Genomic DNA, 16,640 nt, shown 5'->3' with positions numbered 1-16,640 from the left:
TACATAAAGATAAAAATCCTTTATCATATATATGGCTTGAAAATACTTTTCCCATTCTGTGTCATGTCTTTTTATTCATTGCTTTTCATTTTTTTTCAAAGAGCAGGAGCTTTTAGTTCTGATGTTATCATCATGTTTTTCATTTATGATTCATATCATTCGTGTTGTTGCTAAGTAATCTTTGCCTGCTGCAGTATCGCAAAGATTATCACTGAAGTTTTTGTCTATTAGTTTTATAATTTTAGGTTTTATTCTAGGCCTGTGGTTATTTGTGTTAATTTTGTATACGGTATAAAATTAGATTAAAGCTCATTTATTTTGTACTTGAATATCCTATTTTTTCCAGAATCCTTTGTTTAAAAGACTACAGTTTCTCTACTGCTTTTGCACATTGTCAAAAAACATTGTCCACATGTGTGTGGATTTATTTCTGTACTCCATATTGATCCAATGACCTTTTAACTCTACTCCACTACTAACTGGGCCTAATCCTGCTTAGCTTCTGAAATCAGGTGAATTCAAGATGATTTGGCCACAGACTAGTGACCTGTTTTTTTTTTTAATTTTTATTTTTTATATTTTTTTTATTGTTGTACATATTTACAAAAGTTCTATAATATATCATAGTTGGATTGACCCCCTCTATGATTCTCTTTTACTCCCCCTTCCCCCATTCCTGGTATAGTTTCAACATGTCTCATTTTTCCACTTTAATATAAGAATACATATATTTCCACTACATTCAGTCTCCTTCACACTTTCCTTACCTCTTACCCCTTCCCACTGGTACCAATCCCTAGACAAAACCAATTTTACCTCCTGCTCTTCTTTTTGAAAAATAAAAAGGCATTTTTGTTTTAAGATAGCTCTACAGGGAGTTTCCTTGTGATTTTTCCATGTATATATGTATTATAACTTGAATTGGTTCATGCCCTCTATTTTTCTCCTTTCTGCCTTAGTGCCCGTCTTATGGTGATTTCAACAGCTTTAAAAGTTCTTTTTTCATTATTGTATAAAAAGTACATCAACCATATTCACTTTAACTTCCTTCTTTTTACCCTTCCTCTCTTGCTAGTGACCTCTGCTTAGTGTAACCTATTTTTCATAATATTGCTTATATTTATATTGTGTCTACCTCTTATATATGAGAGAAAACATGTGGCTTTTGACTTTCTGAGCCGGCTTACTTCACTTAACATGGTGTCCTCCAATCGCATCTATTCAGTTCAAATCACGTGGTTTCATTCTTCCACATAACTGAGTAAAACAACACACACACACACACACACACACACACACACACACACACACACACACACATACACATCACGTTTTCTTAACCCATTCATCAGTTGTAGGGCATCTGGGTTATTTCCATAGGTTGGTTTTTGCAAACAGTGCCGCAATAAACATAGATGCAAGGATCTTGACTTATTTGACTTACATTCCTTTGGGTATATCCCTAGGAGAGGTATTGCTGGATTCTATTGTAGTTCTACTTTTGGTATTTTGGGGAGCCTCCATACTGTTTTCCATAGTGGTTGTACTAATTTACATTCCCACCAACAGTGTATGAGGGTTCTTTTTTCCTCACATCCTCACCAACATTTGTTGTTGTTTGCGTTCTGGATGGTAGCCATTCTAATAGGAGTGAGGTAGAATCTTAACATGGTTTTCATATGCATTTTATTTATGGCCAGGGATGGTGAGCATTTCTTTATGTGTTTTTTAGTCATTTGGATTTCTTCTTTTGAAAAAGCTCTGTTCAGTTCATTTGCCCGTTTCTTCATTGGGTTATTGATTTTTGAGGAGTTTAGTTTTTGAGCTCCCTATATATTCTGGCTATCAATCCCTTGTCAGAAGTATACCTGACGAAGAAGATTTTCTCCCATTCTGTGGGTGGTCTCTTCAATTTAGAGACCATTTCTTTTGTTGTGCAGTGCAGAAGCTTTATAACTTCATATAGTCCCATTTGTCCATCTTTTCTCTTAGTTGCTGAGTCATTTGAGTTCTGTTGAAAAAGTCATTGCCTGTTAATTCAAGTGTCTTTCCTGCTTTTTCCTGCGTTATCTTCAAAGTTTCATGTCTTATATTAAGGTCCTTAATCCAATTTGAGTTAATACTTGTACAGGGTGAAAGACATGGATTTAGTTTCAGTTTTCTGCAGGCAGATACTCAGTTTTCTGAGGAGCATTTGTTGAAGAGGCTGTCTTTTCTCCATCATATATTTTTGGCAACTTTGTTGAAAATCAGGTGGGTGTAGCTGCATGGATTCATATTTAGTCTTTTGTTATGTTCCACTGGTCTTCATATCTGTTTTTGTGCCAGTACCATGCTGTTTTTATTGCTATGGCTCTGTAATATAGTTTGAAGTTGGGTATTGTTATACCTCCAGCATTGCTGTTTTTGCTCAATATTGTCGTCTTGGCTATTCACAGTCTTTTTTGCTTCAAAATGAGCTTTAGAGTTTATCTCTGTTATGAATGTCATTGGGATTTTGATGGGAATTGCATTGAACATGTAGATTGCTTTTGGTAATATAGCCATTTTCACTATGTTGATTCTAACAATCCATGAGCATAGGAGATCTTTGCATCTTCTGTAGTCTTCTTCGATTTCCTTCTTCAGTGGTTTATAGTTTTTCTTGTAGAGGTCAGTCACATCCTTTGCTGAGTTTATTCTTAAAATAAGAATTTATAAGAATAGCATTTTTTGAGGCTATTGTAAATGGAATTATTTTCATATATTATTTCTCAGTCTGTTCCTTGCTAGTGCATAGGAAGGCTACTGGTTTTTGTAAATTGATTTTGTATCCTGCTACTTTGCTAAAGCTGTTTATGGTGTCTAAGAGTTTTTTGGTGGAGGTTTTTGGATCTTTTAGATATAAAATTATGTCATCTGAAAACTGGGATAGTTTGAACTCTTCCTTTATCTATTTGTATTCCTTTTATTTCTTCTTCCTGTCTTCTGGCTAGGAATTTCAAGACAATGTTAAATAAGAGTGGAGAGAGTGGAAACTCTTGTCTCATTCTTGACTTTAGAGGAAATGGTTTCAGTTTTTCCCCATTTAGTATGATGTTGGCTATAGGCTTGACATATATAACCTTCATTATGTTGAGGTACATTCCTTCTATTCCTCATTTCATCAGAGCTTTTATCATAAAAGTATGTTGAATTTTATTGAAGGCCTTTTCTGCATCTAGTGATAGATGTGGTTTTTGTCTTTGCTCCTGTTAATATGCTGTAATACGCTTAATTATTTGCATATGCTGAACCATCCCTGCCTCCCTGGGATGAGGCTGACTTAATCATGATATATGCATCTTTTTGATATGCTGTTGAATTCTGTTTGTCAATATTTTATTCAGTATTTTTGCATCTATGTTCATTAAAGACTTTAAATATTCTCTATTGATTTTGTTGTATTCTTGTCTGGTTTTGGGATGAGTATAATTCTGGCTTCATAGAATGAGTTTGGCAGTGTTCTTTCCCTTTCTATTTCATAGAAAAGTTTGAGGACTGTTTGTATTAGTTTTCTGGTGGAATTGATCAGGAACTCATCAAGTCCTGGGCTTTAATTTTTTGGGAGCTGCTTCAATTCCATTGTTTGTTATAGATCTATTTAGGGATTTATAGCCTCTTGTTTCAATTTTGGATGGTCACATGTATCTAGAAATTTGTCCATTTCTTCTAGATTTTCCAATTTATTTGAATATAGGTGTTCAAAGTAATCCCCAATAATTCCCTGGATTTCCTTGATGTTTGTTGTGATCTCTCCTTTTCCACTTCTAATTTTATTAACTTTGATCTTTTCTCTCCTCATTTTAGTCAGTCAGATTGCTAGGAGTTTATCAATCTTATTTATATTTTCAAATAAATAGCTTTTTGTTTTGTTGATTCTTTGTATGATTTTTTTGGTCTTTATTGCATTGATTTTAGTCCTTATTTTTTTTATTATTTCTCTCCTTCTGCTAGTTTTGGATTTAGCTTATTCTTGTTGTTTTAGGAGTTTGAGATGCAGCATTAGGCATTTGTTTGTGATATTTCTGTGTTCTTAATATATGCACTAATGGCTATGAACTTTTCCCTTAGCACTGCCTTTGCTGTGTCCCATAGGTTCTGATAGCTTGTGCTTTCATTTTCATTAAATTCCAGGAATTTTGATTTCCTGCCTTATTACTTTGATGACCCACTGATCATGAAGCAACGTGTTGTTTGGGCTCCATGTATTTGAGTATATTCTGCTGTTTCTTTTGTTGTTGAGTTCTAGTTTTATTCCATTGTTGTCAGACAGTATGCAAGGGTTTATTTAAATTTTCTTATATTTGTTAAGGCTTGCTTTGTGACCTAAAATATAGTCTATTTTGGAACAAGTCACATGGGCTGCTAAAAAGAGTGTATGTTTTGCTGTTGTAGGATGGAATACAACATCTGTCAGGTCCATTTGATCTATGATGCCATTCAATTCTAAAGTTCCTTTGTTGATTTTTTGTCTGGACTTATCTATTGGTGACAGAGGAATATTCAAGTCTACTACTATCACTGTGTTGGGGCCTATCTGTGTTTTTAAGTCCAGTAGCATAGGGTTGATTGTGTGCATTGATATTGGGAGCATATACATTAACAATTGCTATGTCCTCTTCATGTATTGCTCCTTTTATTAGGATGATGTGCCCTTCCTTGTCTCTTCTGACTAATTTAGGTTTGAAGTCTTTTTTATCTGATATAAGTATAGCTACTCCTGGCTGTTTGGGGGGACCATTAGCTCGGTAAATCATTTTCCACCATTTTACCCTAAGACAGTGTTTGTTTCTGTCTATAAGGTGGGGTTCTTGTAAACAACAAATTGTCAGATTTATTTTTTGCTCCATTTTGCCAATTGATGTCCTTTGATGGGGGAGTTGAGGCAATTAACATTTGGTATTAATATTGAGAGGTATGTGATGATTCCTGTCATTAAGTTGTTTTTGTTTTGGGAGGATTTGTGTGTATGCAATTAATTCTATGCTACTCTCTAATTACTCGTCTGCTCCTCTCTTGAGGTTTAATAGTTCCCATCCTTTCATTGCTATTTTTATTTTTATCTGTGTGTTTATTCTTTTGAGGATTTTCTAGATTGCTGGTCTAGCTGTCATATATTGTTTTAGTTTCTGTTTATAATGGACGATTTTTATTTCTCCTTCAATTTTGAATGAAAGCTTTGTTGGGTAGAGTAGCCAAGAACTGAAATTATTTTCTTTTAGTGCATGAAATACTTCACTCCATGCCCTTCTTATTTTTAAGGTTTCTGTTGAGAAATCTGCTGTCATTTTGATGGTTTTACCTTTATATATTATTTGATTTTTTTCTCTCTTACGGTCTTCAATATTCTTTTCTTGTTATCTGTGCTAATTGTTTTAAATATAATATGCTGTGGATAGGTTTCTATTTTGGTCATGTCTGTTTGGTGTCCTGGAGGCTCCCTGTACCTAGATGGGCATCTTTTTCTCAAGATTTAGAAAGTTTTCTGCTATTATTTTCTGGAATATATTTCTTATGCCTTTGGCTTGCACCAGTTCTTTTTCAATGCCCATGATTCTCAAGTTTTGTCTTTTCATAGAGTTACAGAGTTCTTGCATATTCCTTTTGCAGCTCTTTAGTCTTTTTTCTATGCTTTCTTCTGTTTTTTAATTTGATATCTATTTTGTCTTCAAGCCCTGAAATTCTGTCTTCCACTTGTTCCAGTCTGCTGGACTAACTTTCAACTGTATTTTTTATTTGACATAAGGAACTTTTTATTGCCAGAATTTCTGTTCAATTCCTTTTTTTTTTAGACTTTCCATATCTTTGTTAAACTCCTCTTTCACATCTGTACTTCTTTATTTCACTTATCTCCTTTTTAAAATAATTTCCTTGGTTTCATTTGGAGGCTTGTTGGCATCCTCTTTGATTTCATTTAGTTGTTTCTGTGTCTTCTTGAGGTTTTTTTTTTTTTAAACCTGTGTTCTCTTGGGATTCATTGAATTGTTTTTGTATGTCCTCTTTAAGCTCAACTTTAAGCTCATTAAACATTCTTATCATCATTCTTCTGACCTCAGTAACTGGGGATTCTTCCCCTTCACTGTCCACCAAATCCTCTATTGTGTGATTATGAGCCTTTTGAGGAGTCATATTCCCTGCCATCTTTTTCTTCCCATGTTTCTCTTTTGAGGTTTGCTTGTGTGTCGATGATTAGTTAGTTGGAGGTTTTAATCACCTGTTATCTTTCCCATGACTTAATTTTTATGCTTGGGCTAGCATGATTGTTTGCTAGGTTATTGTAATGTTTCTGTACACTGACCTGGATGTATAACTTAGCAGTAATGAATTCACAGATTCAATGCTGAACCTGTTATTCACATAGCATATAAAGCCCTTGTTAATATTATCTATAAACAGTGTGTATTGGGAAGATAACAGTTATTCACATAGATATTGATATTTAGGTACTAAAATGATGGGGATGGAAGAGGAGATGAGGAGAAGGGGATGGGATGAGAGGGAGAAGAGGTATGAGGTATGGGGACTATGGAGAAATAGGTCCCTTCTATGTGCATAGGTGCAGTTTAGTCATTGTGGGAAAGGGTGTTGTTGTCAGGAATTGCAGAGGGATAGGAAGGATGGGAGTAATATGTAAAGTTGGTATACTAGACTACTCAGTGAGTAATTATTATGGAGGAGATAGGGACAGTGGAGTGGGGGTGGCAAGGAGAGGGAGGAGTGAAAGATAAGGAGGGGTAAGGAAGAAAGAGAAGAGAAAGAAAAAATCAGGGGAGAGAAAAATATGGAGAAAGGGGAGGTTAAACAAACTGAAATTACAACAGAGTGGAAAAAGAAGATAGGTTAAAAAAAAAAGTAAAAACAAAAACAAAGCAAAAGAAAGCTAAAGCTAAAAAATATATACATTTTTATTATCCAAATTTCTGCTTGTGGTGGAGAGGAGTGGGTTTCCTCCGAATTCAATAAATGCTCTTGGCACTTCCCTCCCATTTTCTTAACCTGGTGCTGTTCCTTCTAAGGTTTAATATGTTGTGCTGTGTGGTAATTAAAGGTGCCCCTCTCTACTCAACAGGTTTTGAGGGGGTCCACTCAGGATGTTTAAGCCCAGGGTCTTCATTGGAGGGTGGGCTATCAGGGTCTGCTGATTTGAACAGGCAGGTCCCATGGAGGACCTGATGTGTGAGCAGTAGTCAGCCCTTTCGACCCACAGGGCAAACCTGGGAGCTGAAATTGAGTGCTTTTCTTTGGGAACACTGTTTTAGCACACTTTTAATTTCTCCAAGGTGGTCAAATGTATTGTTATTTTCGCCAGGCTGTGGCTGGGCTGTCCCACCTGCCTCCACCCCCACCAGGTGGAGGTGAAATTTTCCCTCCATTTATTAGGCCACCAGCTTTGTCCAGGTGGAGTGCAATCTGCCCACAAGCTGTGCTAGACTATAGTTTTCTCCAGAGCAGATGATACAGCATGCTCACCTGGAATGGTTGCACTTTCTCTCAGTGGTGTCAGGAGTCAGCAGCCTGGTCACATGCAGACAAGCATGCATACACGGTCAGAGGTTCCATGTCCATGAATCTTGGTGGGATTGGGACAATCCAGGCACTTTCAGAACTTGTTTTGCAGTTCTTTGCATTGAGTTTTTGCTCTCTGGAGAGAGGACAAAAGGAAAAAAAAAAAGAAGGGGATCAGTAACCAGTGCAAAGATCAGTTAGAGATGAATTAACCTGGGTCATAACACACGTGTACATGAAAGCAATGCTAGGAATCTTTCTGTACAGCTATCCTCAACTCAACTAGCAAAAATGCTTTGTCTTCCTTATTAGGCTTGTGTCTTTTCTTCAACAAAATTAGTGATAAAAGCAGAACAGGGGAGGGGGGTGGGGATAGGGGAGGGAGGTAGGGGGAGAAATGACCCAAACAATGTATGCACATGTGAATAAATAAATAATTTCTAAAAAATAAATAAATAAGAAAAAACAAAAACAAAGAAACTGTCCGGGCAGAGTGGTGAAATAGCTATGTGCTGTTCCACAGCACCTGGTCTTCCAAGGCTGTTATGTGCTTTACAAAGCTAATTTAAAGGTTAGTCATTGTACATGATATGCCCCTAAATATTGGCAGTATCTTACTTGGTGAAAAAGCCACATTAACTGACACTTGCAGCCATGAGTCCAAAGTTTTATTTCAGACTTGTGAGAGCTCAGAGATCCAGGGTCTGTCAGCTATCTGCCATCTTCATCCACCCTTAAAAAAAAAATCTTTATATCATCAACACCACCCTCTTCTGATTCTTGTTGCTAAGACTGGTTACATACTTTGTGAGACACAGTGTAAAATGAAAATAGGGGCCTCTTTATTTATAAACTTTTAAGAATTTTAATGTAGTGACAAAGAACATTAAACCCAGGTGATGGCACTTGAGAGTGGGGCCTTGTGCAGCTACACAAGTTGCAGACTCATGAGCCCTTCCTGAATATAGCATTATAAATATGCCTTTAAATGAAAATCAGGTTAGGTTAGTATTTCAGCCTTATTCTTTTTTTTTGATATTATATTTTAGATATTCAGTCTTCTTAATATTTCCATATGAATTTTAGAAACAGTTTGTTGATTTCTTTTTTTAAATGCTAGAATTTTTATTAGGATTATAGTGAATTCACAGATATAATTTGAGGAGGATAGTTATCCTCATGCTAGTATGTCTTCAGACCAATTTCACACTATCTAGATTATTTTTCTTTACTGAATTTTGTAGCTGGCGCTTTTTAAGGAATTTGATTCATAAGTGTTATCAAATTCACTGACATATGTTGTTCATAATATTCCCATACTATCCTCCCTCTATACATAGAATTTCTAGTAATAACATCTCCATTCCTGATATTGGCTATTTATATTTTCTCTTCTTTTTCTGGTAAACCTGACCAGAATTTTGTTAATTTTCTCATGGAATCATCTTTGATTTCACTGATTTTCTTTATTATTTTATAATTTTTATTCATTGATTTGTGCTTTTTTTTCATTTTTTCCTATTTGTTTTTTATTTAATTTTCTATTCTTTTCCTAGTTTGTTGTAGTAGAAACTGAAGTTTATTTGAGCCTTTTCCTATTTTCTAATAAAGGTGTGTAGTGTTATAATGTTCTAACTAGTTATTATTTAGTTCTAACCCATATCTTTTATATGATGTGTCTGCATTTTTATTCCATTAAAGTGTTTTCATTTTTAAAATTTCTTCTTTAATCTGTGGGTTATTTAAAAATATATCAGTCACCAAATATTTTAGGATTTTCCAAAGCTCTCTTTATTATTTATTTCAAATTTAATTTCTTTTATGGTCAGAGAACATTACTTGTATAAAATTTATATTCTTTAAAGTTTATTGGGTTCTAGTTTATTTTGGTAATGACAGTTATGGCAATATTCCATGTGTCTTTGGAAGAATGTGTATTCTTCTGTTGTTGCTCAGGATGTCTTATACATTTAAATTGGGTCAATATGGTTGATAATGTTGAAGACTTTTGTATCTTTATTGGTGTTTTGGCTACATTTTCTATCAATTTTTGAAAAGAGGGTAGTGAAATATCCAAATATAATTATAGATTTATTTCTTCTTACACTTCTGTCAGCTTTTTCCATATGTATTTTGAAAAGCATTATATGTAAAAACATTTACTATTATTGTGCCACCACAATATGCTGAACACTAACATTATCTAATGATCTCCTCTATCATTAGTAATATTCTTTTTTCTGAAATGTACTCTTTAGTAAAAACACTTCAACTTTTCTTTGATTAGTATATCTTTTTCCATCTTTTATTTTCAATTTGTGTTAGTATATAGTTGTGTCATACTTTTAATCCAATTTGATGATCTTTGTCTTTTGATTGGGGTTTTTTAGACCATTTATACTTAATATGATTATGGATATGGTAAGATTTAAGTCTCTCTTGCCATTTGTTTTCTGATGTCCCTTTTACACATTTTCTGCCTTCTTTTGGATTAGTTTTATATTTCTTATGATTTTGTATTCTTTGTTATTTTACTTGATTAATTACTTGGGAGGTTGTTTTATTATCCTAGGGTTTATTATTTTAGGATTAGTTTAGGGTTTATTTTATACATTTTTAAGTAATCAATTCTAACATCTTTAAGTAATCAAAGTCTACCTTCAGGAGTGTAATCCCATTTAATATATAGTACAAGACTCTTATGATAGTATTACTTTCATCCCATACATTGTAATATTGATCTCATGCCTTTTGTTATATGTATATTATAGATACCCTGATATGTTGCTATTATTGTTATTTAAATTGTAAATTACCTTTTAAGAAACTTAAATTAAAGAAAACCTATCTTATACAATCAGCCATACAGGAGCATTTCCAGTATTCTTTGGTATAGGCCCATATTTCCATCTGAGATTATTTCTCTTCTGCCTGAAGGACTCCCTTTAGCATATTCTATACTGTGGGTCTGTTGCAATAAATTCTTTCTGTTTTTTGAAAATATCTTCATTTCATCTTCAGTTTTGAAATTTATTTATTCTGTGTACCAAATTCTGACTGTTTGATTTTTTTTCTTCCAATGCATTGCCAGCTACTCCACTGCCCTCTCACTTACATTATTTGCTGCAAGAAATCTGCTGTCATCATCATCTTTGTTCCTATTAATAGTGCACTATTTTCCTCTTGTTGCCTTAAGATTTTATTGCTGGCTTTGAGGAATTTGATTATGTGTCTTTCTGAAGTTTTTCTCCATGTTTCTTGTTCACCGAATTTCATGAATCTGTGGAATTATAGTTGCCATTAATATCATAAAAATATTAGTCACTATTTTTTGTGGTCTCTTTTTATGCTTTTGAAGAACTCAATTACATGTATATTGGGCCATTTGATGTTTTCCCACAGTTTATTAGTACTGTTTTAATTTATTAAATTATGTTTTTCTTGTTTCTCATTTCAGATGGTTGCTACTGTGATGTGTTTAATTTCACTAATCTTTTCCTGTGCCATGTCAATTTTGTGAATCCCATTCATTATTTATCTTATCTTAGACATTCTATTTTCATCAAGAAGTTTCATTGGGGTTATTTTATATCTTTCATGTTTCTACTTAACTTTTTGTACATGTGAAATACAGGTATAATACATGCTTCAATGTTCTTGTCTGCTAATTCTAACATCTGGTCTGATCAGGGTTGACTTTGAATGATTTTTCTTATTACCCTGGTTTATGTTTGCCTATTTCCTTGCATGACTAGTAATGTTTGATTGGATGATAGACATTGTGATTTTATATTGTTGGGTGCTTGGTGTTTTATATTCCTATCACTTTTTTTTAAGGCAGGATCTTTCTTTGTAGCCTAGGCTGGCCTGGAGCTCATGATCCTCCTGCCTTCACTTCCCAAATGCTGGAATTACAGATGAACACCACCACCTATCACTATTCCTGAGCATTGTTGTTAAATGCAATTAAGTTACTTGGAAGCAGTCTGGTCATTTTGCATCTTGTCATTAAGATGTGTAAAATAGGACCAGCCTAGAATTTAGTCTAGGGCTATTTGTTTCTTGTCAATGAGGCAAAACAATTCTGTGAACTCTAACCAATGTCCCTATGGATTATAAAGTTTTCAAATGTGGCTATGGATAACAAGAATTTCCAAACCTTTTGTGCCAGATTCCCTTTAATGCTTTTAAATGGCTCTTTCTCTGGATTCATTTTCCTCACATTCAGGTGTCAGTCAGTACTCAGAAAAGACCCTCTGTGGACCTTAGGATTTACTGTTCAACAGTTTCTTCTCCTGTACTCTTTCTTGCAAACTCTAGCCATCTTAATATCTATGATTCTTGGCTCTGACTCTATTCAGTGAGTCCACCAAGTTTTGCATGAGTTCTCTCTCTCTCTCTCTCTCTCTCTCTCTCTCTGTCCTGTGGCCTGGAAATTATCTCAAGGCAATATATCTAGAACAGTTCTGTGGCTTCCCTTGTTTGCTTCTTTTTTAACTCTTGGGTGACAGTTCCTCAATGCTTGATAGCCAGTACCTTGAAAACCATATATTTTCTCTGTTTTGCTTTTTTTATTTCACATTAGATGATAAATCTGGTCTCTTTTTCTATGACTCTTTTAAGTTTTTTAATTTACTTTAATCATCAGTATCTCTTTTCTAAAGAGCTTGCAGTTTTTTATTGTCCACCATTTCTATTTGAAAGGGAGGAGTCCTTTCTCCTTAGATTGTACAAAAGTGCATAGAACATTTTAACACTTTTTTGGAGTGTTAACAAAGTTTGCACTATTAAGTCATTGAAAATACCAAACTTTTTCACTCTGAAAAATATTGACTGTGTAAATTGTGATACAAATTTTAGTTTGCTTTTTGATAGTTTGGTGAAATTTATGAGAATCATGTACATTTAAATCTAACCTCTTGAGATTTCTTTCTTTTTGTTGTCAGTTCCAGAAAGGACAGTGACTTATGTTAATTGTATGAATTCTTTTTGAGTACTGCTGTGTTGATATAAAACTCTTCTTCATTGTTCATTTCCAGGAAGAGAAAACCCAATTGATTTGTAATATAATAATATTGTAACTATGACATCCAGTTCTGACAAATTTTATTCTTATTTTAAAATGTTGACAAGGTGAAACTTCAAATATTATAAAAATTTTCTCTTCACTTTATACATCTAACTTTTGGAACATGAGTGTAAGAGTATTACACCCAATATTTTGCTTTTTATTATCATATTTTGAATATTTTTCTGTATTCAATTTTATTCTCTTTATTGTTTCAAAATATTCTTTATGTGCATGGACTATAATGTATATAAGCAACTCTCTATTGAACCTATTAGTAGAATTCTGTGTGTAACTAAAATATCAATATTAGCTACATCTAGTTTACTTTTTTATATTATACATCATTAGTGTTTGTATTTTATTTACTGAACTTCCTGGAATTTTTGGGCCATTCCAATTGTCACAGTTAGATGATAGTTTCTGGCTAAAATAATGTGTGAATGATTTGAAAAGTCTTCAAAAGCAGTCTTTGCAGCAGCCTGTGTTGGCAAAGCACAGCCCACAGCCAAGCCAATGGGCCTCTCCAGCTTTACTGCATTGTCTTTGGGGCCATGAAGTGTGATCATCCTTTTTGCAGATGTTTCAGAAGAAAGCTTCAATTTATACTTGACTGTTGGAATTTAGTGCTTTGGCATAAGTGAACACAACAAGTAGGTTCTAGTTGGGTAACCATACATTTCAAAAATGTTTTGATTCATCTTTATGCATATTTCTGAACTTCTCATTTTAAATTGACATTCATTCTGTGAATTCAGGCATAACATTTTCAAAAGCAAGGTTTAAGTTTATCGAAAAATTTCTGATATTATTTTCTAATGGGTTTAATGGAAGGGAATTTTGAAACAAATGAAGATGAAAGGAATATCCTAAAAATACTACTAATGTGTTCACACATGTCATACTTTTTCTCCTAAAAGCTCAAGTATTTCTAAGATATTATAAAATTAAGATATTATTACTAAAGCCTTTGAGAAAATTTTAGTGACAGTAATTATAGGCATCTATGGACTATTTTCCTCTAGGAGAATAGAAGAGACAGCTATTTACTGTGCAAAACACTTAGGAAAGTCACTGAGACTACATGGTCTTTTATAATCCTCAAAACAATAGAAAGAGTTGAGATTCAATGAGATTTGAACAAGGTAATGTAGTTAGCAAGTTACAAAGTCAGTATTTGACTTTTTTATTTTTCCTATGCACTGTGCTTTTTCTTTCAGAGGAAAATTTTTTCCACAATAGGATACTTTTGTGTATGTGTGCATGCAAACATATGTATATGAAGAGTTTCTCAGGGATTCTCAAGCACTTTTATAATCTAATGTTTAAAAAATCCACTTAGTCTGCATTTGTTTTGGACATGAAAGAAAATAAATTTTAATGTGTGAGCACATTAATTACCTTGTATTCTCCAACTACTCTATTTGTGAAAATTGATGGGGGTTGAATGGGGTAGGTAGAGTCCTGACCAAGAATTTGATCTTTGACAGTTTAAAGAAAACCTCAGTTTAAAAATGTGTTCTCTTTCTTGGTTGACAGTGGAACTAGAAACAAAAGGGCAAAGTTATTGTGAGAGGAGGATGCTAGCATGATGGATGAAAAGCCTAAGAAAGGCTTAATTAATACAAAATTTCTCTTGGTCATGAATGGTGGTACTTTTTAGGACAGTGATGTCTGACATCAATTTGAAGTTGTTTCTTGTTCTATGTAATAATCATTACTTTTTTGTCATTACATCTTCAGTTTAGTTGATTACATTGAATATCCTTGTGTTGCTTTTAATTTGAATAATGGGGAAGGGAATTATGGCCACGGGTGGGGAGGTAAAACAATAAGGACAGGTGACAGTGGCCACAGAAGGCTAACAGTGAGCAGTCATCAAGAATGAAGCAGGAAAATGATGAAGATTGAATAATATTGAAATACATCACATCTGTGTAGGAACACGGCACAACAAAATGCACTGAAAACTGTTGAAGCTTACATAGGAGGGGAAAAGGCAAGGAAGAGTAATAGAGGGGGTTAGACTGATTAAAGTACATTATATTTACAGGTAAAATACCAAGGCAGAATTCCACTGAATAAGGAACAGACACTGAAACAATGAAGGACAGGAATATAAAACAGGTCTTATTAAGGGAAGGGTAATCATGGGAGGGGGAGGGTAAATGAAGAGAGTAAAGGAAGGTGAATATGGTTGAGGTGCTTTCTATATATATACAAATAGGGAATATTGAAACCTATCCAGGTCATTTTAAGAAGAAGGAGGGAGAAGAGGAAGAAAAAATGGAGGGGATAAATCAAACAGAGGTACACTACATGCATATATGGAAATGTCACAACAACCCCCCCTGCACAACTATTAGATACTACTAAAAATTTCTTTAAAAAAATGTAAGAATGGAGCAGGAGAAGAAAGTTAAAGGGAGGGGTGGAGGAGATTTTCTTTCCCTTCCAAATTTCTCTTCTGCTCTTTTTTGAGAATTCACAGCAAGATTAGGACACTAGAAATCTCAGAGTATGGAATGGAGATGAGAATTTAAAGGAATTTAGAGATTCTAGGCAGAAGGCTTGGAGACTAGGGGATATTTGGCTTAAATGGCTTCCATTCTGATTTGGCTTTCTTGTTTCACTATTCCAGGTTGTTATTACATGACTCACCAAAATATTTGTAGTTAGCCTTAGTATCTCTGAAGTGATTAACTTTTTTTTTTGTAGTGAAAGTGATAGTAAGGTGTATTAGGAAAGGAATACACCTTCAGTAGACCGAAAGTGGGTCATCTCTAGAGAGAGAATGAGAATGACCTGAACTAATAACTTTATATTAATAAGTTCTTGGCTTATCATTAATGCTCTATGAGAGATCAAAACTGCTGGGTGGCTTCTTAATTTACATCTGCTTTTTTTTTTTTCATATGTGGGGGTTACGTGTGCAAATGGGTAGAATTCCTTACATATAGCAAGAGGCTTTCTTGCAAAGTGTTTCAAAGTCATAATAAGAATTTTGTAGGTTTTAGAAACAATCTTGTTGATAGCAAGGCTGAGAAACTAAGGCACAAAGAGAAGAACTCATTGAATAGGGATGTGGAGGATATCCATAGCAGCATGAGACAGGACAACTTGTAGTATTTTCCAGATTTTCTAGGCAGTCATTGTTTCCCTGTAGTCACCTTGGGGTGTTTCTGTTGTCATTGTTAAATTTGCTCATGGAAAATCAAAGTAAGAAGATTAAAAAAAATTTTCATTTTCTTCTTAAATTTAAATAACTCAACCCCATTTTTAGTAATGTTACTTAAATTATTTATTTTGTAATGAATGCTCCAGCTATCTATTTCTTTGAGCTACCCTAAACTAAGTTTTGGTATCAAAAAGTCTTAACTAGTTAAGCATCTTTTCTTTTTGTATGGAAGAATTCTCTCCTTTTCCCAAGAGAAAACATAGTTATTCATTATTTTTTCCTTAGTAAAGATTCCTCTAGGATTGCCACTATAATTCTATTTAAGTGACTTTTTTTCAAAATGCCTATAGTTTTAGTGCATAATACTTTATACTATTTTTTCAAGTAAATTACTATAATTTGTCCCCTGGTCAACACATTTATTAGAAACCCAATTGATTAAAAAAAAACTATTTCTTAATAGAAGTCAAATATTAAGGATTTCTTACAGAACCCCCAGTGAGAGAGGCAGGTACATCACCATTAAGAGCATGCACTTTGAGATGCCTTGATTCCAATCTAAGCTCCACTGATGACCAGCAGTGTGAAATTGGACATTTCCTCATCTCTCTGTATATGGTCATCAAATCTGGAAAAACAGCAATAAAACATCATATCACAATGGAATTTTACTCAGCCATGAAGAAGAATGAAATCCTATCATTTGCAGGTAAATGGATGGAACTGGAGAACATCATTCTGAGTGAGGTCAGCCAGGCTCAGAAGAACAAAAAATTGTATGTTCTCCTTCATATGTGGACATTAGATCTAGGGCAAATGCAGCGATGTGGTTGGACTTGGATCACATGACAAGGGGAGAGAACACAT

The 16,640-nt window shown here is 34.1% G+C and overlaps 1 long non-coding RNA gene across 3 annotated transcripts in view; it reads right to left on the bottom strand.

Moving 5' to 3' along the window:
- Window positions 1-16,422, bottom strand: part of LOC141416880 (uncharacterized) — a 130,315-nt gene extending 113,893 nt beyond the window's left edge. For all 3 annotated transcript variants that reach the window (XR_012441456.1, XR_012441455.1, XR_012441457.1), the window contains exons 1-2: window positions 16,294-16,422; window positions 7,492-7,663 (exon numbers count right to left, since the gene is read on the bottom strand). This is a non-coding gene — a long non-coding RNA (uncharacterized lncRNA). The remainder of the gene's footprint in view (window positions 1-7,491; window positions 7,664-16,293) is intronic.
- Between the last annotated feature and the right edge of the window lie 218 nt (window positions 16,423-16,640).

Source organism: Castor canadensis, chromosome 14 (genome assembly GCF_047511655.1).
Source record: "Castor canadensis chromosome 14, mCasCan1.hap1v2, whole genome shotgun sequence".
In the NCBI taxonomy this organism is placed as follows: Eukaryota; Metazoa; Chordata; class Mammalia; order Rodentia; family Castoridae; genus Castor; species Castor canadensis.
The sequence above is the reverse complement of the archived record's forward strand: the minus strand, read 5'-3'. Positions and strand labels throughout refer to the sequence as shown.